This window comes from Nymphalis io, chromosome 3 (assembly GCF_905147045.1).
Source record: "Nymphalis io chromosome 3, ilAglIoxx1.1, whole genome shotgun sequence".
In the NCBI taxonomy this organism is placed as follows: Eukaryota; Metazoa; Arthropoda; class Insecta; order Lepidoptera; family Nymphalidae; genus Nymphalis; species Nymphalis io.
In genome coordinates, this window is record NC_065890.1 from 2,961,787 (window position 1) to 2,984,680 (window position 22,894).

The 22,894-nt window shown below is 32.8% G+C and overlaps 15 non-coding genes across 15 annotated transcripts; 9 read left to right on the plus strand and 6 right to left on the minus strand.

Moving 5' to 3' along the window:
• The first annotated feature begins 1,501 nt into the window (after window positions 1–1,501).
• Window positions 1,502–1,620, plus strand: LOC126781484 (5S ribosomal RNA). Its single transcript, XR_007670651.1, has one exon. It is a non-coding gene; the product is annotated as a 5S ribosomal RNA (ribosomal RNA).
• Window positions 1,621–4,226: 2,606 nt separating this feature from the next.
• LOC126781513 (U5 spliceosomal RNA) lies at window positions 4,227–4,342 on the plus strand. Its single transcript, XR_007670677.1, has one exon. It is a non-coding gene; the product is annotated as a U5 spliceosomal RNA (small nuclear RNA).
• A 331-nt stretch (window positions 4,343–4,673) lies between these two features.
• On the plus strand, window positions 4,674–4,792 carry LOC126781518 (5S ribosomal RNA). The gene has a single exon (XR_007670681.1). It is a non-coding gene; the product is annotated as a 5S ribosomal RNA (ribosomal RNA).
• Window positions 4,793–5,353: 561 nt separating this feature from the next.
• Window positions 5,354–5,472, plus strand: LOC126781486 (5S ribosomal RNA). The gene has a single exon (XR_007670653.1). It is a non-coding gene; the product is annotated as a 5S ribosomal RNA (ribosomal RNA).
• A 2,956-nt stretch (window positions 5,473–8,428) lies between these two features.
• LOC126781487 (5S ribosomal RNA) lies at window positions 8,429–8,547 on the plus strand. Its single transcript, XR_007670654.1, has one exon. It is a non-coding gene; the product is annotated as a 5S ribosomal RNA (ribosomal RNA).
• An 867-nt stretch (window positions 8,548–9,414) lies between these two features.
• On the plus strand, window positions 9,415–9,530 carry LOC126781516 (U5 spliceosomal RNA). The gene has a single exon (XR_007670680.1). It is a non-coding gene; the product is annotated as a U5 spliceosomal RNA (small nuclear RNA).
• Window positions 9,531–10,138: 608 nt separating this feature from the next.
• Window positions 10,139–10,257, plus strand: LOC126781500 (5S ribosomal RNA). Its single transcript, XR_007670667.1, has one exon. It is a non-coding gene; the product is annotated as a 5S ribosomal RNA (ribosomal RNA).
• A 1,789-nt stretch (window positions 10,258–12,046) lies between these two features.
• LOC126781466 (U5 spliceosomal RNA) lies at window positions 12,047–12,162 on the plus strand. The gene has a single exon (XR_007670633.1). It is a non-coding gene; the product is annotated as a U5 spliceosomal RNA (small nuclear RNA).
• A 453-nt stretch (window positions 12,163–12,615) lies between these two features.
• On the minus strand, window positions 12,616–12,734 carry LOC126781488 (5S ribosomal RNA). The gene has a single exon (XR_007670655.1). It is a non-coding gene; the product is annotated as a 5S ribosomal RNA (ribosomal RNA).
• Window positions 12,735–13,553: 819 nt separating this feature from the next.
• Window positions 13,554–13,672, minus strand: LOC126781471 (5S ribosomal RNA). The gene has a single exon (XR_007670638.1). It is a non-coding gene; the product is annotated as a 5S ribosomal RNA (ribosomal RNA).
• Window positions 13,673–14,048: 376 nt separating this feature from the next.
• LOC126781523 (U5 spliceosomal RNA) lies at window positions 14,049–14,164 on the minus strand. The gene has a single exon (XR_007670686.1). It is a non-coding gene; the product is annotated as a U5 spliceosomal RNA (small nuclear RNA).
• Window positions 14,165–16,215: 2,051 nt separating this feature from the next.
• Window positions 16,216–16,330, minus strand: LOC126781470 (U5 spliceosomal RNA). The gene has a single exon (XR_007670637.1). It is a non-coding gene; the product is annotated as a U5 spliceosomal RNA (small nuclear RNA).
• A 1,208-nt stretch (window positions 16,331–17,538) lies between these two features.
• Window positions 17,539–17,657, minus strand: LOC126781465 (5S ribosomal RNA). The gene has a single exon (XR_007670632.1). It is a non-coding gene; the product is annotated as a 5S ribosomal RNA (ribosomal RNA).
• A 1,188-nt stretch (window positions 17,658–18,845) lies between these two features.
• On the minus strand, window positions 18,846–18,961 carry LOC126781521 (U5 spliceosomal RNA). The gene has a single exon (XR_007670684.1). It is a non-coding gene; the product is annotated as a U5 spliceosomal RNA (small nuclear RNA).
• A 1,021-nt stretch (window positions 18,962–19,982) lies between these two features.
• Window positions 19,983–20,101, plus strand: LOC126781489 (5S ribosomal RNA). The gene has a single exon (XR_007670656.1). It is a non-coding gene; the product is annotated as a 5S ribosomal RNA (ribosomal RNA).
• Window positions 20,102–22,894: the final 2,793 nt, after the last annotated feature.

Here is a 22,894-nt window from a genome sequence, read left to right on the forward strand (position 1 = left end):
TGGCCAATCTCAAGAGAGATTAGCCAACTGCACATGACATATTATAGTACACGAGTGTATGCGCAAACAAAGATGCATTCTCTATTCCCTAACTCTCATAATCCGATAGGACGGCAATCCGACACGACCGGAAAGAGTTCAGGCGTAGGACCAGGTTTACGTGCTTTCCGAGGCACGGAAGTATATACACTTCCAACTTCCAGATTCCGGGCTGCTACTGAGAATTTTTTGACAGAAAAACCCAATAACTTTTTTATTGGCCCGACCTGGTAATTGAGAACTAATTCTGATTTTTATGACAACTAATAACTATGAGAAATCATAACTTATATGGGAATTCACATATGTTTGTCTTATTTTAAATTTCAAACGTCTATACCACGGTTAATACTGATGCATTCAGTTTGATTTTTTTTTAAATATAAATTTCAGAAAGTCTAGTAAGTGAAACTAACTTAACCGTCTTCGTTAAATTTTAGTTTTTCTGTAATTATCGTACAATCTTTAAGTCTTAAGGTAAGTAATAGCAATAATGATTCGGACTTAATTAACTATTCTAATAACAAAACCAAAACAATCATTTTTTTATTTTCTCCCCTTTTTTTAAAATTTATATTTTGATGAAATGACTCTACTCCACCTGATGGTAAGTGGTAGTACAGCCCAAACGCGATGACGACCAGAACAGTCGGGAAGAATGTTCTGCACTAGCCACCTCTTCACGCCTCGTTTGAAGGAACCCGGGTTGTAAGAGGAGGGGAACACGTGAGCTGGTAAAGAATTCCATTTTTGGAAGTGCGACAAAAAAAGGAGTTGCCAAAATTCTTTTTGCGCGATGGAATTGCTGTCACAGTTAGACGGTGATGGCCGGGCTAATCTTTGAAATGGCTAAAAATACCAAATTGAAATAACAGAATTATTATAAGATGTATTTCAATGTTCCGTTTAGTTATTTCATCAAAATCTATTGATTCTATCAAAGCTATTAAAACGTGCGTATCTCTGTCGACATAATATATGTATATGATAGCGGTGTGCTAAATTTCTGAATCGGGATGTCAATTCTGACTCGCGGTGTCCAGATTTCCGGAGTAGAGTGACCTTCTGCCATATTAGGATTATATTATATTATTATATAGAATACTTTGTAGCGTTAAGTTGCAATCATTAACCTAAGTTATAAATTTGTTTTATTTTTATATTTTAGTTTATAGACTATTACTTTTTACTTTTAAGGTTACCTATTCCTTAGTTGTAGGGTTTAATAATGCTTGCATTCAATTGTTTAGTTTTATTATTATTTATAAATCACTTAGACCAGACGGTATAGTTATTTTTTTTATATGTTATTGTTATCATTAGTTATGAGGTAATCTTTTAGTTTTGAGTACATTTTAGTTTTGAGATCATAAAGTATTAGAATATTTATAGAAATCCGAATTTGTTTTTATAACTTTTATTTTTTTTAAAACGTGTGTTCATTTAATTTGCTACAGCTATCGCCAACGTCCATACCACGTTGAATACACCGGTTCTCGTCCGATCACCGAAGTTAAGCAACGTCGGGCGCGTTCAGTACTTGGATGGGTGACCGCCTGGGAACACCGCGTGCCGTTGGCTTTTTGCTTATGTAAAATTTGAATTCCGTGTGTTCTTTACCTGTTTTGGTTACTTTTTTATTTTTTAAATTATGATAAACAATATTTGTTATTATTAGTACAAGTAACCTTAGTGTTAATTACGTCCGCCTCATTATTGCTTTTACTTACTTTAAAAAAAGGCTTTAATTAATGAAGATGGTTAAGTCAGTATCTCACTGCCCTTTCTCAAATATCTATTTGACATATATGTTATTATTAAATATTAGACTTGCGCAAACTATATCATTAAGAAGAAAAAAGAGATATATATCTTTTCGCTCTAAGATATAGATAAACATAAATAACATAATAATAATAAATAGTACTAAATATAGATATTTCTAAATAATAAGTTCGATATATCGATATTTCACTAACAATCCTACTCGCGTTCGCGCCTACTCGTTTGACAATTGATATTTACAAATTTTCAACGATATTCGATATCGGATGTACTGTATGCCGAGTATACAAGACCGATATCGGTGGATATCCGAATATTATAAATACTGTGCGTTCGCTTCGACATCTAGTTATTAGATTTAGTACCATAACAATACCGTATACAGATTATACAGAAACGATATCAGTGGATATCCGAATATATAGATACTGTGCGCTCTGATATCTAGATATTAGATTTTGTACCGATACATAGATATTGTATCTATATACGATTTGTATCGCCCATGCCTAGTATGGATATTTTTATTAATAGTTTTACGTATGAAAGCGCAGGCAGGTGCTGTAATTATATAATTGTTTTAAGCTCATTAATTTAGTTTCGCGCTAAAATTTTTTAGTTGATGTTCGAAATTTAAAATTAAATAACATTTTTATAATTTTAATTTGTAGGACTTGTAGTTTGTCCAATCGTATTTTGGCAACACTTCCCCAGATTTCAATTAGATATAATTAATGTGGTTTTATTAGGGAATTATAAATTGTGAAACGTAGTTTACGTGGTATGCACCGAACATTAATCCGCAAGGAGGCATGGAGTGAGATCAATTTACTTATTAAGTGATTTGTGTGAACATTCCATGTTAAATAAGTATCCATGTAATAAGATAAACATGTGAATTCCTATGCAAGTTAAGATGTCTTACAGTTTTTAGTTGTCATAAAAAAATAAGAATAAAGACTGAAGATTGTATTTAATAATAAAAATTAAAAAATGCAACGAATATTCGGTTACTATTGGGTATTCGGCGTATTCGGTATTTTTTTAATTTTTGACCGAATATTGAATGCTTACTGCGAACAAAAGTAAAAAAGTGTAATAAAGTGACTTTTATTTTTATTAATGCTGAACATACTCTAGTTTTAGAAAACGTGTTTTGTCTTTTCTTAAAGGGAGATCAATTTAATGGAACCCATATGTGCCTTATGTAAATATTTTTGCTACGAGATCAAAAAGACGTAACAAAAAAGTTTAGTCAACTATATATATATATATTTTTTTCAGCCTTTTGCCGTCCACTGCTGGACGAAAGCCTCCCCCATAGAACGCCAACCATCCCGATCTTGGGCAGTCCGCATCCATCCCGAACCTGCCACCTTTTTTAAATCGTCGGCCCATCTTGTCACAGGGCGTCCTACACTACGTTTGCCTAAGCGTGGTCTCCACTCCAACACGTGTCGGCTCCATCGGCCATCAATGCGCCTGGAGACATGACCAGCCCACTTCCACTTCAGCGAGCTAATTCTATGTCAACTATATAGCAATCAATTATTAAGCAAATTAATAAAAAAAATGTCATCAAAACATTTAGTCCGACGTATGGGGTCTATATCGCTACATGATGGAAATTCTTGTCATTGTTTTCATAACTACAGTCTCTTATTATATAAGTATTTGACAAATCGTACAAATTTCCATTTTTAAAATCTTATCGAAACTTATTACTTTAGTTTTAGAAAACGTGTTTTTTTAAAGGGAGATCAATTCAATGGAACCCATATGTGCCTTATGTAAATATTTTTGCTACGAGATCCAAAAGACGTAACCAAAAAGTTTAGTCAACTATATACTTTTTATATTTTAGTTATGACTGAAATAGTTCATTGTTACTCCAAAAGTTAAGAGTGTGCAGTGCAGTTAACTTAATTGTTTAGGGCACTTGCATAATTTGCCTATTTCATAATTATGACCTTAGTGATGACTTTATTCCCGATAATTTAAATCACCTAATCTACACTAAATCCATTTAGACACATATTTTGTAAGAGGAAATTTAAATTCTTCGCTATTCCTTTCATTGCTTTTAAGTACGAAGATGTTAGGTAACATCTTATTTCTTTATATAATCAACATAAACTATAAGCGATGTAATGTTAACAAAATATACAAGACAATTATTGCTCAAGATTATCTATTCTCTTCGCTTAAATATGAAACACAAATGAAAATTAACTAACATTTCTTATATTTAATTAGATACAAGACGTCATCCAATAAAGGACGCCCTTTAGTTTGTACACAAGACGCCGATAGATGTCGCTTATCAACTTTGTAACTTTTCTACATCGCGATGTCAAGTTGTTAAATTCAAAACACAAGTGATCTTTGAAACTTGTTGTCAGTATCTCTGGTTTCCCTTCAAAACGAACAAATCTTTCGCCTTTTACTAAAGATTTCCGTGGAGGGGAACACTCAAATGAGTCTTAGATATTTTTGACAGTTCTGCTTCTTCAGGATTAATAAATACATAGAAATCTATAAATAATTATGGGAGTCTGAATAACTATTTCTTACTTTAATAGAAAAAGACCCCACGTTTTCAATGAAAGTAGGTTAAATCACTTAATTCTTTGTATTGTTTTTAAGTACAGTGACCATAAAATATTAGAATATTTTGGAAAAGCTTAATTTCAATGTATGTTTATAGGTGTAAGTCTAACTTTATTGTTTTAATTCGTATCGAATAGAATCTTGTGTTCTACCATTCAACACTCTTAATGGAATCTAAAAATAAAAATATATTTTAGACTTAGTTGTAAGTTTGGTTCACTATTATTAGATTTGCAATCGCCAACGTCCATACCACGTTGAATACACCGGTTCTCGTCCGATCACCGAAGTTAAGCAACGTCGGGCGCGTTCAGTACTTGGATGGGTGACCGCCTGGGAACACCGCGTGCCGTTGGCCTTTTGTTTTGCGTACTTCTACAACAGTTAGTATAATTTACTGTAATGACTATTTATAAGGTTTAAAAATAAATAGTTGAACTCTTGGTAAACGGTAGATAAGAATTGCGGAAATCATATTTTCTCGTTTCGTAATTTTTAGGCCGCGATTATTTTCGTAATTGGGTAAAACTAAAAAGTTTTCACACTTTCATATGGGTTCCATTGAATTGATCTCCCTTTAAAAAAACACGTTTTCTAAAACTAAAGTAATAAGTTTCGATAAGATCCGTTAGGGAATTTGTACGATTTGTCAAATACTTATATAATAAGAGACTGTAGTTATGAAAACAATGACAAGAATTTCCATCGTGTAGCGAGATAGACCCCATACGTCGGACTAAATATTTTGATGACATTTTTTTTATTAATTTGCTTAATTATCGCTTTTGCTTTTCAATTGCTTTGATGTGTGACCATAAGGTGTTAGAATATTTATAGAAATCCAAATTTGTTTTTATAACTTTTTTAATTAGATTTTTTTTTTAAATAACGTGTGTACATTGAATTTGCCGCAGCTATTGCCAACGTCCATACCACGTTGAATACACCGGTTCTCGTCCGATCACCGAAGTTAAGCAACGTCGGGCGCGTTCAGTACTTGGATGGGTGACCGCCTGGGAACACCGCGTGCCGTTGGCTTTTTGCTTATGTGTAATTAGAAGTTTGTGTGTTCTTTCTGTAAATATTGTACAATGTATTTATTAACCAAATCGCCAACGTCCATACCACGTTGAGTACACCGGCTTTCGTCCGATCACCGAATATCCGATACTTGGATGGTTGACCGCCTGGGAACACCGCGTGCCGTTCGCTTTTTGCTTATGTTAAACTAGCGGGTCGCCAGCGGCGTCACCCGTGACATAATCAAAAATCCAGTTAAATGGGATAAAAGGGCCAAAATATTTTAATTATGTTGGGTATATTTTAACTGCGATAAAGCTTGAAGAAGTAACAAATAATCAAAACTCATACGACCTTTCTTATTTATGAAATGAATGTTGTTTTGGTTTTGGCAACTCGCAAATAGTCATATTAACTTAAAAAGGGTCAGTTATTTTGAAAGGACAGACAGAAACATCAATTTTATTAATTTGTATAGATGTGATAAAGCGTGAAGAAGAACCAAATATTCACAACACACACAACTGTTCGTATTCATAATACGAGTGTGATTATTATTCTAGTAATTAAAGAAATATGGATATACTGAATTATTGCAATGCCTCCTTATATATTATATAAGGTGTAGTATATCCATTTGTCAGGACAACTATATCATTGGCATGACTTACACGTGAACACGCTACATGTACTCAAAACTAAAAGATTACCTCATAACTAATGATAACAATAAAAGATGTACTAAAAAGTTATAGAAAAAAATTACAATACCTTCTATTGTAATTGAATTATCATTAATAATAAAACTAAACAATTGAATGCAAGCATTATTATTTTTATTAATGCATCAGTATTAACCCTACAACTAAGGAATAGGTAACCTTAAAAGTAAAAAGTAATAGTCTATAAACTAAAATATAAAAATAAAACAAATTTATAACTTAGGTTAATCATTGCAACCTAACGCTACAAAGTATTCTATATAATAATATAATATAATATAATATAATCCTAATATGGCAGAAGGTCACTCTACTCCGGAAATCTGGACACCGCGAGTCAGAATTGACTTCCCGATTCAGAAATTTAGCACACCGCTATCATATACATATATTATGTCGGCAGAGATACGCACGTTTTAATAGCTTTGATAGAATCAACAGATTTTGATGAAATAACTAAACGGAACATTGAAATACATCTTATAATAATTCTGTTATTTCAATTTGGTATTTTTAGCCATTTCAAAGATTAGCCCGGCCATCACCGCCTAACTGTGACAGCAATTCCATCGCGCACAAAGAAATTTGGCAACTCCTTTTTTTATCGCACTTCCAAAAATGGAATTCTTTACCAGCTCACGTGTTCCCCTCCTCTTACAACCCGGGTTCCTTCAAACGAGGCGTGAAGAGGCGTCCTTCGGGCAGGCATCGTGGGGGTGGCTAGTGCAGAACATTCTTCCCGACTGTTCTGGTCGTCATCGCGTTTGGGCTGTACTACCACTTACCATCAGGTGGAGTAGAGTCATTTCATCAAAAAATAAATTTTAAAAAAAGGGGAGAAAATAAAAAAAAATATTGTTTTGGTTTTGTTATTAGAATAGTTAATTAAGTCATCGAATCATTATTGCTATTACTTACCTTAAGATTTAAAGATTGTACGATAATTACAGAAAAACTAAAACTTAACGAAGACGGTTAAGTTAGTTTCACTTACTAGACTTTCTGAAATTTATATTTAAAAAAAAAATCAAACTGAATGCATCAGTATTAACCGTGGTATAGACGTTTGAAATTTAAAATAAGACAAACATATGTGAATTCCCATATAAGTTATGATTTCTCATAGTTATTAGTTGTCATAAAAATCAGAATTAGTTCTCAATTACCAGGTCGGGCCAATAAAAAAGTTATTGGGTTTTTCTGTCAAAAAATTCTCAGTAGCAGCCCGGAGTCTGGAAGTTGGAAGTGTATATACTTCCGTGCCTCGGAAAGCACGTAAACCTGGTCCTACGCCTGAACTCTTTCCGGTCGTGTCGGATTGCCGTCCTATCGGATTATGAGAGTTAGGGAATAGAGAATGCATCTTTGTTTGCGCATACACTCGTGTACTATAATATGTCATGTGCAGTTGGCTAATCTCTCTTGAGATTGGCCACCGTGGCCGAAATCGGTCTGGACGACCTCATCTTACTATTTGGTTTTGGGTGCTCGGCGTATTCGGCCATTTTTTTTGTATTCTACTGCAAACCGAATACTTTAAATTATAATTAGTAAAGAAGTGTAGTAAAGTCACTTTTCTTTTTATTAATGCTGAACATACTAGTTACATTGCTAGATTTAGAAAGGGCTTTCTCTATACATATCTACATGGAGATCAGTTTAACGAAAAGCATATGTGCCTTATGTAAATATATTTGATAGGAGGTCAAAATTATGTAACTAATGAATTTTAAACTAAATATTAATAATAAGTGTATTAGTTATAAATAAATAAACACTCATAAAACCAACTACATATGTAATTATAGAGTCATAGGTGTGTGACTAGTGAAATAGGTCATTGTTACTCCAACAGTTAAGGATGCAGTTAACTTAATTGTTAGTGCGCTTGCATAATTTGTCCATTTCATAATTATTACTATTTGATAGGGATTCATAGTGATGACTTTTTTCCCGAAAGATCATATAATCTAAGACACATATTTTTTAAGATGAAATTTCAATTCTTGGCTATCCCTTCCGTTGCTTTTAAGTACGATGACCCTTCAATATTATATTACAAGTTATAGTTTAAATTAGAACTTATGTAATGTCAACAAAATATACAAGACAATTATAAAAAAACACATGACGTCCGTTGTCAATCATGATGTGTGACCATAAAGTGTTAGAATATTTATAGAAATCCGAATTTGTTTTTATAACTTTTTTTTTTTTTAAAACGTGTGTTCATTGAATTTGCCATAGTTATCGCCAACGTCCATACCACGTTGAATACACCGGTTCTCGTCCGATCACCGAAGTTAAGCAACGTCGGGCGCGTTCAGTACTTGGATGGGTGACCGCCTGGGAACACCGCGTGCCGTTGGCTTTTTGTTTTACGGACATCTACATAAGTTAGTATATTTTGCTTCCATATTAATTTATACGAGATTCTTTACGAGCTGCAAATAAATCGGTCAAAGAATTAAACACGTGCAATTAACAGCATAATTTAAAAACTGTACAAGTAGTAAATCTGTTTTTTCTGTTCAATTCTAAGGGTCAACTGTTATGGGTCCAATGACGGTCAACATTGCAGATTAATGGAGTTTTACCTACAAAGGCAATAAACATTTTTTTTTAAAAAACAATAACTATCCGGCCAGTATGCACTATGCACATAAAGAATTAGCGCGTTTGATTTTGTTTTGAAGTACTCGAATACAACATTTAAATAAATGTGTAGTTGTAATTGACTTCATGACCTTAAGAGGCCTTTCATAGGTAGAACATAGCGCAGTGGCAGCCTGGGGTCAGATACCTTAGCTTTTATCGCCATCTATGCTTTAGACCCATGTATATTTTATTCACAACTCAAGTTGCTAGATGTCGCCCTTTTTTTCAATTCTCACTTGCGCCATCTATTATGTATTTGAGGAAATAAAAATAGCCCGATGAGTAGCTGGAAATAGTGATGTCCGAATGTTTGTATGGGATTGAATATCTGTATTATATGATCTGTGGTTATGTTAACAAAATATAAAAGGCAATCAATTATTGCTCAAGATTTTAGCTTCTTTTAAGAGAAGCTAAACAAAAATGTTAATAAGCTAACATGTCTTATAACTAAAAGATAAAAAAGAACATCCCTGGTATGTACAACGGTCACCAATAGATGTCGCTTATCAACTTTTTACTTTTTCTACATCCCGATATTTCATTCAAAACATAAGTGATCTATTAAATGATTCAACATTATCTCTGGTTTCCCTTCAAAACGAATAAATCTTTCGCCTTTTACTAAAGATTTCCGTGGAGGGGAACACTCAAATGAGTCTTAGATATTTTTGACAGTTCTGCTTCGGCAGGATTAATAATTACTTAGCGTTATCGTTTGATAGATAAATAAGGAGTCTGAATAACTATTTCAAATTTTAATAGAAAAAACCCCATATTTTCAATAATAGGAGATTAAATCACTTAATTCTTTACATTGCTTTTAAGTACGGTGATCCTAAAATATTAGAAGATTTTGGAAATTCGTTTTTGTGTTCATAACTATTTAAAAAAAAAACAAATTAAAATACCAATTTTATTTGATACATTAAATATGCTTCAACAATCGCCAATTGTAGTGTACGTTTTAAAGTTATTTCTGATGGCAGGAATTGCTTATCATTCTATCGTCGAACATTTATTTTTGTTGTATTGTTGTTGTGTCGTGAGTACGTCATTGTAATAACAGGACATAAGTAGAGCCCATGATCCATAATGATGACTTTGACTGTGAAAAGTTGGTATGACTTATACTACAGCTTAATTTCAATGTATGTTTTTAGGTGTAGGTTTAACTTTATTGTTTTAAATCGTATCGAACAGAATCTTGTATTCTACCTTTCAACGTTTTTAATAGAATCTTAAAATAAAAATATATTTTAGGTTAGTTGTAACTTTGGCTTACTATTTTTAGATTGGCAATCGCCAACGTCCATACCACGTTGAGTACACCGGTTCTCGTCCGATCACCGAAGTTAAGCAACGTCGGGCGCGTTCAGTACTTGGATGGGTGACCGCCTGGGAACACCGCGTGTCGTTGGCTTTTTGCTGATGACAAAATTAAATTCCGTGCGTTCTTTACCTGTTTTGGTTACTTTTTTATTTTTTAAATTATGATAAACAATATTTGTTATTATTAGTACAAGTAACCTTAGTGTTAATTAGGTCCGCATCATTGTTGCTTTTACTTACTTTAAAAAAAGGCTTTAATTAATGAAGATGGTTAAGTTAGTTTCAATTGAAGAAAAAATACAAAAAATTGACAGATATTCCTTGTCGTACTTACATTTTTCAATGGAGAAAATAACACACAAATTATCAAACACAATTTGAAACAACACACAATACATCACCACGATTTGTAAACCACTCTTATTCCATTCTACATACTCAGACAGGTATTTTTGTAATAATATAATGAGACAGTCGTTTTTTGAATATGTATATCGAACGAGTCAATATTTTTAATGTCTGAGGGTGTCTTGTTATAAAGATGCGCACCGTCATATGTTATTGCGGTTTGACCGAACTTGGTAGGAGTTTTAGGCAAAACAATGAGACTCGCGCGCCGAGTGCGCCCCCGCACTCGGCGCGCGAGTCTCATTAATTTAGTTTCGAGCTAAAATTTTTTAGTTGATGTTCGAAATTTAAAATTAAATAACATTTTTATTCTTTTATTTTGTAGGAGTTGTATTTTGTCCAATCGTGTTTTGGCAACACTTCCCCAGATTTCGATTAGATATAATTAATGTGGTTTTATTAGGGAATTATAAATTGTGAAACGTAGTTTACGTGGTATGCACCGAACATTAATCCGTAAGGAGGCATGGAGTGAGATCAATTTACCTATTAAGTGATTTATGTGAACATTCCATGTTAAATAAGTATCCATGTAATAAGATAAACATGTGAATTCCTATGCAAGTTAAGATGTCTTACAGTTTTTAGTTGTCATAAAAAATAAGAATAAAGACTGAAGATTGTATTTAATAATGAAATTTAAAAAATGAAACGAATATTCGGTTACTATTGGGTATTCGGCGTATTTGTTATTTTTTTAATTTTCGACCGAATTCTGAATGCTTGCTACGAACAAAAGTAAAAAAGTGTAATAAAGTGACTTTTATTTTTATTAATGCTGAACATACTCTAGTTTTAGAAAACGTGTTTTGTCTTTTCTTAAAGGGAGATCAATTTAATGGAACGCATATGTGCCTTCTGTAAATATTTTTGCTACGAGATCAAAAAGACAAACAAAAAAAATTTAGTCAACTATGTACTATTTATATTTTAGTTATGACTGAAATTGTTCTTTGTAACTCCAAAAGTTAAGTGTGTGCAGTGCAGTTAAATTAATTGTTTAGGGCACTTGCATAATTTGCCTATTTCATAATTATGACCTTAGTGATGACTTTATTCCCGATAATTTAAATCACCTAATCTACACTAAATCCATTTAGACACATATTTTGTAAGAGGAAATTTAAATTCTTCGCTATTCCTTTCATTGCTTTTAAGTAAGAAGATGTTAGGTAACATCTTATTTCTTTATATAATCAACATAAACTATAAGCGATGTAATGTTAACAAAATATACAAGACAATTATTGCTCAAGATAATCTATTCTCTTCGCTTAAATATGAAACACAAATGAAAATTAACTAACATTTCTTATATTTAATTAGATACAAGACGTCATCCAATAAAGGACGCCCTTTAGTTTGTACATACGACGCCGATAGATGTCGCTTATCAACTTTATAACTTTTCTATATCGCGATGTCAAGTTGTTAAATTCAAAACATCAGTGATCTTTGAAACTTGGTGTCAGTATCTCTGGTTTCCCTTCAAAACGAATAAATCTTTCGCCTTTTACTAAAGATTTCCGTGGAGGGGAACACTCGAATGAGTCTTAGATATTTTTGACAGTTCTGCTTCGGCAGGATTAATAAATATTTATCAACCTATATAAAAATACAAGAGGTCCAACTACATAACACTCTGTAATTCGGTATGGACATTTTTATCAATAGTTTTACGTATGAAAGTGCAGGTGCTGTAATACTATAATTGTTTTATGCTCATTAATTTAGTTTCGCGATAATTTTTTTTAGTTGATGTTCGAAATTTACAATTAAGTTATAAGAGCATCAATTAAGATACAAGAGATGACAATATCATCTATTTTAGATACTTTATCATGCATACCAGATTAACCAGATTTCACCAATTAGTTACCGTACAAAGCGGTCTTTAACGTTATAAAACAGGAAGTCAGTGTTATTATGCCATCAAAAGAATACATATAAGATTTAGCTCTAATTGTGGTAGGTACAATGTATTTTTAATGAAATCCTAACATCCGATTTTTTGACCAATTTTTGGTCGTAGAAATAAAAAAGCCAACGGCACGCGGTGTTCCCAGGCGGTCACCCATCCAAGTACTGAACGCGCCCGACGTTGCTTAACTTCGGTGATCGGACGAGAACCGGTGTATTCAACGTGGTATGGACGTTGGCGATAACTATGGCAAATTCAATGTACACACGTTATTTAAAAAAAAATCTAATTAAAAAAGTTATAAAAACAAATTTGGATTTCTATAAATATTCTAACACCTTATGGTCACACATCAAAGCAATTGAAAAGCAAAAGCAATAATTAAGGAAATTAATTAAAAAATTGTCTTATCAAAATATTTAGCTCTACGTATGGGCTCTCCCTCCCGCTACATGATGGAAATTCTCGTAAGTGTTTTCATAACTATCAGTCTCTTATTATATAAGTATTTGACAAGTCATACAAATTTCCTAACGGATCTTATAGATCTTCGTGGAGGCTTAGATTTCCGTGGATGGGAACACTCAAATGAGTCTCAGATATTTTTGTCAGTTCTACTTCGGCGGGATTAATAAGCACTTATTGATAGCATTATGTTAGTTGCTTATAGTTAAATAGAACTCACCATATTATTGAAATATTTGCATGCGAACCATTATAGGTAAAACTTGTACTATGATACAACTTATGTGTCGCGTTTAGGAAAAGGTTTTAGTATACTTAATACATTATTATTAAACAGCAGCTGCACTACGCACTCTTCCCTGCTGCATAAGCGTAATCTAATGTTCAATGAAAATAAAAATAAAAAGTGTGAAAACTTTTTAGTTTTACCCAATTACGAAAATAATCGCGGCCTAAAAATTACGAAACGAGAAAATATGATTTCCGCAATTCTTATCTACCGTTTACCAAGAGTTCAACTATTTATTTTTAAACCTTATAAATAGTCATTACAGTAAATTATACTAACTGTTGTAGAAGTACGCAAAACAAAAGGCCAACGGCACGCGGTGTTCCCAGGCGGTCACCCATCCAAGTACTGAACGCGCCCGACGTTGCTTAACTTCGGTGATCGGACGAGAACCGGTGTATTCAACGTGGTATGGACGTTGGCAATGTTGTTGCATATTTAATGTACAAGCTACTTTTTAGTTATTATAATTTTATTTTTAAAATAGTTATGTAAGCAAATTTGACTTTCAAAAATATTCTAATATTTTATTGTCATCTTACATGAAAACAATACAAAGAATTAAGTGAAATACTTAATACAATTTTAATCTGACTCGCTGACATACAACTCGCAGCTATAAGCCTACCACGATGAAATATTTTGCACAGGAATACATAAGTTGGTAAATTAGTAAGGGGATTAGAATAAGTGATGAAAGTTTGTACGGAAAATTTTACATTTCTGCTGTGAGATATATGGAAAGTGTTATGTAGTTAGACCTCTTGTATTTTTATAAAGAGGTTGATAAAAATTTATTAATCCTGCCGAAACAGGACTGTCAAAAATATCTAAGACTCATTTGAGTGATCCCCTCCACGGAAATCTTTAGTAAAAGGCGAAAGATTTATTCGTTCTGAAGGGAAACCAGAGATACTGAAGCCAAATTTCTAAGATCACATATGTTTTGAATTTAACAACTTGAGATCGCGATGTAGAAAAGTTACAAAGTTGATAAGCGACATCTATCGGCGTCTTGTGTACAAACTAAAGGGCGTCCTTTATTGGATGACGTCTTGTATCTAATTAAATATAAGAAATGTTAGTTAATTTTCATTTGTGTTCCATATTTAAGCGAAGAGAATAGATAGTCTTGAGCAATAATTGTCTTGTATATTTTGTTAACATTACATCGATTTAATTTATATTGATTATATAAAAAAATAAGATCTTCCGTACTTAAAAGCAATGAAAGGAATAGCGAAGAATTTAAATTTCCTCTTACAAAATATGTGTCTAAATGGAATTGGTGTAGATTAGGTGATTTAAATTATCGGGAATAAAGTCATCACTAAAGTCATAATTATGAAATAGGCAAATTATGCAAGTGCCCTAAACAATTAAGGTAACTGCACTGCACACTCTTAACTTTTGGAGTTACCATGAACTATTTCACTCATAACTAAAATATAAAAGAGTACATAGTTGAATAATATTATTTTGTTACATCTTTTTGATCTCTTAGCAAAAATATTTACATAAGGCACATATGGGTTCCATTAAATTGATCTCCCTTTAAGAAAAACACGTTTACTAAAACTGAGCATTAATAAAAATAAAAGTCACTTTATTACACTTTTTTACTTTTGTTCGTTGGAAGCATTCAGAATTCGGTCGAAAATTGAAAAAAATACCGAATACGCCGAATTACTATTGGGTGTAACCGAATATTCGTTGCATTTTTTAATTTTCATTATTAAATACAATCTTCAGTCTTTATTCTTATTTTTTTATGACAACTAAAAACTGTAAGACATCTTAACTTGCATAGGAATTCACATATGTTTGTCTTATTACATGGATACTTATTTAACATGGAATTTCACATAAATCACTTAATAAGTAAATTGATCTCACTCCATGCCTCCTTGCGGATTAATGTTCGGTGCATACCACGTAAACTACGTTTCACAATTTATAATTCCCTAATAAAACCACATTAATTATATCTAATCGAAATCTGGGGAAGTGTTGCCAAAACACGATTGGACAAACTACAAGTCCTACAAAATAAAATAATAAAAATGTTTTTTTTTTTATATTAGCCGGGAGGGCAAATGACTCTACTCCACCTGATGGTAAGTGGTAGTAGAGTCCAAACACGACGATTTAATTTTAAATTTCGAACATCAACTAAAAATTTTTAGCGCGAAACTAAATTAATGAGCTTAAAACAATTATATAATTACAGCACCTGCACTTTCATACGTAAAACTATTAATAAAAATATCCATACCGAACTACAATTTAATAGCAGCAAAAAATCTGGGCGCCCCTGCACTCGACGCGCGAGTCTCATTGTTTTGCCTAAAACTTGTACCAAGTTCGGTAAACAACGCCCTCTAGTTTGTACAAAAATCGCCGATAGATGTCACTTTTCACTTTTGTAACTTTTCTACAACGCGATGTCAAGTTGAACACTCAAATGAGTCTTAGATATTTTTGACAGTTCTGCTTCGGCGGGATTAATAAATACATAGCAATCTATAGATAAGTCTAAAGGAGTCTGAATAACTATTTCATATTTTTATAGTAAAAAACTCCGTATTTTTAATAAAAGTAGATTAAACACTTGATTCTTTGCATTGCTTTTAAATACGGTGACCATAAAATATTAGAATATTTTGGTAATTCGTTTTTGTGTTCAAAACTATTTAAAAAAAAAAACGCAAATTAAAATAACAATAGTATTTGATACATTAAATATGCTTCAACAATCGCCAATTGTAGTGTACGTTTTAAAGTTATTGCTGCTGCTGTTTAACAATAATGTATTTATTATACTAAAACCTTTTCCTAAACGCGACACATAAGTTGTACTATTATAAGTTTTACGTATAACGGTTTGCAGGCAAATATTACAATAATATGGTAAGAACTATTTAACTTTAAGCAAATTAATATAATACTATCGATAAGTGTTTATTAATTCTTCCGAAGCAAAACTGTCAAAACAATCAAAGACTCATTTGAATGTTCCCCTCCACGGAAATCTTTAGTAAAAGGCGAAAGATTTTTTCGTTTGAGGGGAAACGAGAGATACACTGTATAATTTAATTACATCACTTATGTTTTGAATTGAACTTTCCGTCTGTCTTTTTTATTTTGTTTTTATATTTTCCGGAAAGGCAAATGACTTATCTACCTGATGGTAAGTGGTAGTAGAGTCCAAACGCGACGACGGCCAGTACATTCAGAAAGAATGTTCTGCACTAGCCGCCCCGCCCGCCTTACCGGCCCGTAAGATGCCTCCTCACACCTCGTTTGAACCCGGGTTGAGGAATTCAATTTTTTTGAAAGTGCGACAAAGAAACCTATATCACTTCTATACAAATAAATAAAATTGAAGTTTCTCTCTGTCCTTTCAAAATAATTGACTCTTTTTATGTTAATATCTCTATTTGCGAGATACCAAAACCAAAACAACACTCATATCATGACTATGAAAGGTCGTATGAGTTTTGATTATTTGTTACTCCTTCAAGCTTTATCACAGCTAAAATATACCTAACATAATAATCATATTTTGGTCTTTTTATCACTTTTAACTGGATTTTTGTTTATGTCGCCGGTGACGCCGCTGGTGAACCGCTAGTTTAACAAGCAAAAAGCCCGACGATTTTTTTTAAAACGTGTGTTCATTGTGTAGCACCTTTTTGATCTCGTTGCAAAAATATTTACATAAGGCACATATGGGTTCCATTAAATTGATCTCCCTTTAAGAAAACACGTTTTCTAAAACTGAAGTATGTTCAGCATTAATACAAATAAAAGTCACTTTATTACACTTTTTTACTTTTGTTCGCCGAATACCTAATAGTAACCGAATGTTCGTTGCATTTTTTAATTCTCATTATTAAATACAATCTTCAGTCTTTATTTTTATTTTTTTATGACAACTAAAAACTGTAAGACATCTTAACTTGCATAGGAATTCACATATGTTTGTCTTATTTTTAACTTTGAACAGCTACACAAAGGTGCTACACAAAGGTGCGGGTATTGTAGCATTCAATTTAGTTCGTGTGAAATAAATATTTGAGAAAGCGCAGTGAAAGAAACTAACTTAACCATCTTCATTAATTAAAGCCCTTTTTTTTAAGTAAGTGATAACAATAATGATGCGGACCTAATTAACACTAAGGTTACTTGCTCTAATAGTAACAAATATTGTTAATCTTAATTAAAAAAACAAAAAGTAACCAAAACAGGTAAAGAACACACGGAATTTAATTTTGTCATCAGCAAAAAGCCAACGGCACGCGGTGTTCCCAGGCGGTCACCCATCCAAGTACTAAACGCGCCCGACGTTGCTTAACTTCGGTGATCGGACGAGAACCGGTGTATTCAACGTGGTATGGACGTTGGCAATTGCAAATTTAATAATGGTGAACCAAACTTATAACTAAGTCTAAAATATATTTTAGATTCCATTAAGAGTGTTGAATGGTAGAACACAAGATTCTATTCGATACGAATTAAAACAATAAAGTTAGACTTACACCTAAAAACATACATTGAAATTAAGCTTTTCCAAAATATTCTAATATTTTATGGTCACCGTACTTAAAAACAATACAAAGGATTAAGTGAGTAATTCCTACCAAAATTGCGTTAGCTCAAGCCATCCTCCTGCCCATCCTTGATTACACTGACACCTGCTATCTTGACCTAAGAGAGGAGCAATTAAATAAACTCGAGCGTATTCAAAATCTCTGTATTCGGTTTATATTCGGACTTCGCAAATTTGACCACATTTCTGAATTTCGCAAAAAACTAGAGTGGCTCCCAATCCGTCTTCGCAGGAATACTCATATTCTTTCTCTTCTTTACTGTATACTTTTTCATCTAAATTCTCCACACTATCTTAAACACCGATTTGAATTCCTTAAGGACTCGCACGGCCGCACTCGACGATCTGACGATAATCTAATTCTTAAAATTCCTTCTCACTCTTCTTCTTTTTATACCAATTCTTTCTCTGTCCAAGCAGTTCGGAAATTTTTACCACTCCACTATGGAATTATTTACCACTCCACTTAAGACAATCTCAAACTATTAACACATTTAAAATCCGACTCAAGGCATATTATTTATCTTTATAATTATCAGGGAGTGTTGTTTCTTTATTGCTATTTATTATTATTATTATCATAATAACAATCCTTTTTTTTATTTTTTTTTATTATTATATATATTTATTATATATATATATATATTTATTTAAAAAATAAAAATTGAGATGATTAGCACACCTCCTTACCGCTTTATTAATTTATTTATTTCATGTCCTTCACCCAAAGGTTGTCTAGAAGAGATCGCTCTTTTAGCGATAAGACCGCCTTTTGTACAAAATAGTTTCGTTTCTTTTGTGTTTTTGTTTAAAATGGTTCTGTAACTCTTTTGGTGTACAATAAAGCACATTCTTCTTCTTCTTCTTCAAAGAATTAAGTGATTTAATCTACTTTCATTGAAAACATGGGGTGTCTTTTTCTATTAAAGTAAGAAATAGTTATTCAGACTCCCATATTTGTTTATAGATTTCTATGTATTTATTAATCCTGCCGAAACAGAACTGTCAAAAATATCTAAGACTCATTTGAGTGTTCCCCTCCACGGAAATCTTTAGTAAAAGGCGAAAGATTTATTCGTTTTGAAGGGAAACCAGAGATGCTGACACCAAGTTTCAAAGATCACTTGTGTTTTGAATTTAACAACTTGACATCGCGATATAGAAAAGTTACAAAGTTAATAAGCGACACCTATCGGCAACTTATGTACAAACTAAAGGTGTCCTTTATTGGGTGACGTCTTAATATAAGAAATTAATTAATTATTTAATTAACATTTCTTATATTAAATAATTAATTAATTATTTAATATAAGAAATGATAGTTAATTTTCATTTGTGTTCCATATTTAAGCGAAGAGAATAATTAATCTTGAGCAATAATTGTCTTGTATATTTTGTTAACATTACATCGTTTTTAATTTATATTGATTATATAAAAAAATAAGATCTTCCGTACTTAAAAGCAATGAAAGGAATAGCGATGTATTTAAATTTCCTCTTACAAAATATGTGTCTAAATGGATTTAGTGTAGATTAGGTGATTTAAATTATCGGGAATAAGGTCATCACTAAAGTCATAATTATGAAATAGGCAAATTATGCAAGTGCCCTAAACGATTAAGTTAACTGCACTGCACACTCTTAACTTTTGGAGTAACAATTGACTATTTTAGTCATAACTAAAATATAAAAAGTATATAGTTGAATAATCTTTTTTGTTACGTCTTTTCGATCTCGTAGCAAAAATATTAGCATAAGACACATATGGGTTCCATTGAATTGATCTCCCTTTAAGAAAACACGTTTTCTAAAACTAAAGTTATAAGTTTCGATAAGATCCGTTTGGGAATTTGTACGATTTGTCAAATAATTATATAATAAGAGACTGATAGTTATGAAAACAATGATAAGAATTTCCATCGTGTAGCGAGATAGACCCCATACGTCGTACTAAATGTTTTGATGACATTTTTTTTATTAATTTGCTTAATTATTGCTTTTGCTTTTCAATTGCTTTGATGTGTGACCATAAAGTGTTAGAATATTTATAGAAATCCAAATTTGTTTTTATAACTTTGAATTTTTTTAAAACGTGTGTTCATTGAATTTTCCATAGTTATCGCCAACGTCCATACCACGTTGAATACACCGGTTCTCGTCCGATCACCGAAGTTAAGCAACGTCGGGCGCGTTCAGTACTTGGATGGGTGACCGCCTGGGAACACCGCGTGCCGTTGGCTTTTTGCTTATGTAAAATTAGAAGTTTGTGTGTTCTTTCTGTAAATATTGTACAATGTATTTATTGACCAAAACGCCAACGTCCATACCACGTTGATTACACCGCTTTTCGTCCGATCACCGAATATCCGATACTTGGATGGTTGACCGCCTGGGAACACCGCTTGCCGTTCACTTTTTGCTTATGTTAAACTAGCGGGTCGCCAGCGGCGTCACCCGAGACATAATCAAAAATCCAGGTAAAAGGGATAAAAAGGCCAAAATATTTTAATTATGTTAGGTATATTTTAACTGCGATAAAGCTTGAAGAAGTAACAAATAATCAAAACTCATACGACCTTTCATAGTTATGAGTGTTGTTTTGGTTTTGGTATCTCGCTAATAGAGATATTAACATAAAAAGAGTCAATTATTTTGAAACGACAGAGAGAAACTTCAATTTTATTAATTTGTATAGAAGTGATAAAGCGTGAAGAAGAACCAAATATTCACATCACACACGTACGTAACAGCCTGTGAATGTCCCACTGCTGGGCTAAAGGCCTCCTCTCCTCTTTTTGAGGAGAAGGTTTGGAGCTTATTCCACCACGCTGCTCCAATGCGGGTTGGTAGAATTCACATGTAGCAGCATTTGTGGCAGAATTTCAGTGAAATTAGACACATGCAGGTGTCCTCACGATGTTTTCCTTCACCGTAAAGCACGAGATGAATTATAATCACAAATTAAGCACATGAAAATTCAGTGGTGCTTGCCCGGGTTTGAACCCACGATCATCGGTTAAGATTCACGCGTTCTTACCACAAGGCCATCTCGGCTTCACACACAACTGTTCGTATTCATAATACGAGTGTGATTATTATTATAGTAATTAAAGAAAAATGAATACACTGAATTATTGTAATGCCTCCTTATATATTATATAAGGTGTAGTATATCCATTTGTCAGGACAACTATATCATTAGCATGACTTACACGTGAACACGCTACATGTACTCAAAACTAAAAGATTACCTCATAACTAATGATAACAATAAAAGATGTACTAAAAAGTTATAGAAAAAAATTACAATACCTTCTATTGTAATTGAATTATCATTAATAATAAAACTAAACAATTGAATGCAAGCAATATTAAACCCTACAACTAAGGAATAGGTAACCTTAAAAGTAAAAAGTAATAGTCTATAAACGAAAATATAAAAATAAAACAAATTTATAACTTAGGTTAATCATTGCAACCTAACGCTACAAAGTATTCTATATAATAATATAATATAATATAATCCTAATATGGCAGAAGGTCACTCTACTTCGGAAATCTGGACACCGCGAGTCAGAATTGACTTCCCGATTCAGAAATTTAGCACACCGCTATCATATACATATATTATGTCGACAGAGATACGCACGTTTTAATAGCTTTGATAGAATCAATAGATTTTGATGAAATAACTAAACGGAACATTGAAATACATCTTATAAAAATTCTGTTATTTCAATTTGGTATTTTTAGCCATTTCAAAGATTAGCCCGGTCATCACCGCCTAACTATGACAGCAATTCAAGAAAAAGAAAAAGAGAAAAGAAATTTGGCAACTCCTTTTTTTGTCGCACTTCCAAAAATGGAATTCTTTACCAGCTCACGTGTTCCCCTCCTCTTACAACCCGGGTTCCTTCAAACGAGGCGTGAAGAGTGAATAAAACTCATGTGTTTCGTACAACGGTTTATTGCAGACAAAAAAAAAAACAAAAAATACATCGTCACTACGATACGGTGACCCGCGTAAAACCCAATCTACCCACAACTTATTATATTAACAGGCGTCAACATGCCGCCTCCCAAGAACGCAGTTCTTAAGGAACATATACATTAAACAAAATTTACGCATTTTATTTTTACAATATTAACACTTTTTCCCTTTTACAACATTATTGTTTACATTTGATCATAATTATGCAATTTAAAACTTAACAAAAAAATAATTGTTTTAATTGACAAAATGGACTGTATCGTGAAATATATGTAAAGAAGTTTTAGTGAAAATCAATTAGTCTGCAATCGGTAAAATTAATAATTTAGAAATTGCTCGTTTAATCAAATTACTTTTACACCGAATCGTTACCACTCTAGTTATGTTATCAGGGCCGGGATGCTTTGCTTCTATTCTACCATATAACCATTTTGCTGGAGGAAGATTGTCTTCTTTAACAAGTACAATGTCACCAATATTTGGTTCTGGTGATACTTTTGCCCATTTGTATCGCTGATTAAGTTGCGTAAGGTATTCTGATGACCATCGTCTCCAGAAATCCTGCACCATGCGTTGAGTCAATTGCCAACGTTTCAATGTACTAATAGTTGACATTTCAAAGTTGTAATCTGGAGGTATAACCAATGGACCACCCACTAAAAAATGTCCTGGTGTTAGTGGCATTTCCGATTCTGGGTCATCTACACTTTGACGTGCAATAGGTCTTGAGTTAAGGCATGCTTCAATTTGACATAGAACCGTAGTCAATTCTTCAAAGGTGAGCGTGGAATTACCGACGACTCTTTTTAAGTGGTATTTGGTCGACTTGATGCCCGCCTCCCATAATCCACCGAAATGAGGTGCATGTGGAGGAATAAATTGCCAAGATGTTCCATTGTTAGATAAACTCGCTGATATATCGGGCATCAAATTGGAATTTTCTTTGGAGAATAAAGTTTTCAATTCCTTAGAAGCACCTACAAAATTGGTTCCATTATCACTCCAAACTTGACCACAGTGACCTCTTCTAGCTACGAATCGT